The sequence below is a fragment of the Erpetoichthys calabaricus genome, chromosome 2 (assembly GCF_900747795.2).
Source record: "Erpetoichthys calabaricus chromosome 2, fErpCal1.3, whole genome shotgun sequence".
Classification (NCBI taxonomy): Eukaryota; Metazoa; Chordata; class Cladistia; order Polypteriformes; family Polypteridae; genus Erpetoichthys; species Erpetoichthys calabaricus.
The window spans coordinates 191429691-191432478 of record NC_041395.2 but is presented as its reverse complement, the minus strand read 5'-3'; the positions used below and the strand labels follow the sequence as shown (position 1 = coordinate 191432478).

Genomic DNA, 2788 nt, shown 5'->3' with positions numbered 1-2788 from the left:
ATTTCAGATCAGCTTTGAAACAACTGATAACATTATTCTATTACCCAGTCTTGAAAATTATATTGGACTCTCAGGCACAGAATATCACTTATTCAGACGTGTTTGCTGCTAACACATATGTACTGAATAGCTGCTTTTCAGTTTTGTCTTTGATATTCACATGTACAGGCAGTTCCCCGGTTATGCACGAGATAGGGACTGTCAGGTTTGTTCTTAAATTGAATTTGTATGTAAGTCGGAACAGGTACATTATTTTAATAAATGGTATTGTTGACCGACTGTAACCAAGTGCTCTGCCAATGAATGATGGAGTTTTACCTCTCTCTGACCTTTTTATTATTTCTACTTTATTTTCAATGGTGATGGTTTTTCTCTTCTTTACTGTATCACCAGCACTTGCATCAGATTTGTGTTTCAGAGACATTCTTGAAGGGTGAAGACAAAAGGTTAAGATGAGCTCTTCTGCACAGCGCTATACAGTACACGTTATCACAGCAGGAAGGCACCCGTCATTACGTCTGATGTACTGACAAGAGACAACTTCCTGCTATGTGCATAACAGTACAAGCAGGCTTGCTATTGAGAATGACTGGTGTCGGCAAGGGGGGGTTCATCACCAGCCCACCTCACAGTCACCTTCCTAACAGTATGCTACCTACAGCGTCCGCCAACCGAACATGATATGGCCAAAGGCGGGTAGTGAATCGCACAACACCAATTCAACAGGCAGCCATCCGAGGCACAATACAATGCTACCCCGAGAAGGGTCCGGCTGCAGGTCGCAGACTTGGCCTTCCACGCCCCCGGCCTTCCACGCCTCCTGCCTTCCACAGTCCGCCCCACAACTGCCTATAGTCCGTAGAAAGAGAAGAAGAGCTGCTGTACAGTTTTTCCAATTCGAAAAAGAAAAGGAGCTGAAAACGTTTTCTGACACGGAACAATGGCACAACAGAACCAGGTATGGACTCACAGAATAAAAAGCTCAGTATATTTAAAGAAACTTTAGATCCATTAAACAAAACTAATGAGATGTACGATTATATACAGTATAGTGAATCCAAGTGTTGTCTGTTTATCGTCATTACTGACATATCCTATTTTTAAGCATATCGTTTTAATTATTTTTTACCTCTTGTATTGTTTCTTTTTAATATTTGCCGTATTATTTCATCTATATTAACTTTTTCACTTATTTATGAGATGCTATGTAGAGAATCTGCAATGTTAGTGTACAATATGAAAGGTATTTATGTTTATCGTCGTCATTAACGTATGTTAAATATCTTATCTTAACTTAGTTAAGTTAGCTATTTATAAAAGCACGTTAGCGCTTTCTGCCAAATTAGTATTACATATTATTTTTGTCTTGATTTCCACAGTCACATTTCACCATAAAGGCAGAGAATATAAAAAACAACTTTGATAACATTGATTAAATATCCAAATGAATCCAAGTGCCCTCTTTGTAAAAAGCACAGAGACTACAGCATCCTGCTACGTCACCTTCAGAGTCATGAAGGCCACATTGTCAAGTATGCAGGTAGTATATATACAGGGTATGCTAAGAGTGTGTGCTTGCAAACAATACCGACGTTTAGATTTCTGAACTGGAACTTTTTTTAAATACAGGTTAAAAAGCTGAGCATTTTCCGTTGTTTGGCAGGTTTTACTATTTACAGATGTAACACAGGGTGTGTCCCAAGTGGCCAATTCCATTGTTGTTTTTGTTTAAAAGTCATTGTCAACAGTTTATTGTATGTCAGTATTTAATATTTTTCTTTGATTAAATTTTTTTACCCCTTGTATTAGGGCCTCCCTAGTGTGTGCTTGGTGTGTTGGTGTGTGCTTGGTGTGTGTGCGCCCTGCGGTGGACTGGGATTGCCTCCAGCAGACCCCCGTGACCCTGTAGTTAGGATATATAGCGGGTTGGATAATGGATGGATGGATGTATTAGGGCCTTCCAAGTCAGATGAATAGCCATGGCTGTGGACTTTCCATGTTGATGGTATGACCATTTCATATTGTAACTATCATTTTTTGTATGTCAGTATTTAATGTTGTGTCCAGGTTTCCAAAGGACCATTTTGTGGTGTCTCTGTATTTCATCCTCGAGGCCCCCTTCAATTTTAATGAGTTATGTCTCAACTTTAGTCCTCTCTTCTTTCACTGTAGTATTTGTAGAGGGAGGATTATATCTGGTTGCTGGTTCCGATTTTTGTCACCTTCTACAATTTGTGTTGGATATTTGTGTTATGTTTAACTTATTTTATTATATTTGTTTTTTTTTTAATTTCAACATACTGTCCATAGTGGTTTTGAAGTTCCAGAAATGCCTACCTTTCAAAATCCAGATCATTTAAATGTATGTTTAATGGTTTGTATAAATATTTTTGTAACATTAAACTCCTTTTAACAACGTGACTCTGCTCAGTCCTCTTTAGAATGACATGCTGGCTTTGTGGAAGAGCTGGTGTAGAATGTTACTTGAGAACTCCAGCACCAAGGGGTAAATGAAATTTAAATTTCCTTTAATAACTCTAATTTAGTTCTGCAGCAATATGGCAAATATACTTAGCCATATTGTAAATCAAAGACAAATAGTCCAAATGTTTACCAGTATAAACTTAGTGCTTCTTTTTCAAATCACTGAAGTAACTGCTCACATCAGACTGAGCGAGCAAACGCCTTTCTAAATGAAGGCCAAGAACCAAACAAAAAATTAGAAGGTACAGAAACAATGAACAGCCAGGACAGGGTAATTTTTTGTGCTTATTCTTTTGGTTCTTTT

At 38.0% G+C, this 2788-nt stretch overlaps 1 long non-coding RNA gene across 1 annotated transcript; it reads left to right on the top strand.

The window, feature by feature from the left end:
- The first annotated feature begins 758 nt into the window (after positions 1 to 758).
- On the top strand, positions 759 to 2546 carry LOC127526508 (uncharacterized). Its single transcript, XR_007934010.1, has 3 exons — positions 759 to 958; positions 1380 to 1540; positions 2068 to 2546. It is a non-coding gene; the product is annotated as an uncharacterized LOC127526508 (long non-coding RNA).
- The last annotated feature ends 242 nt before the right edge of the window (positions 2547 to 2788 follow it).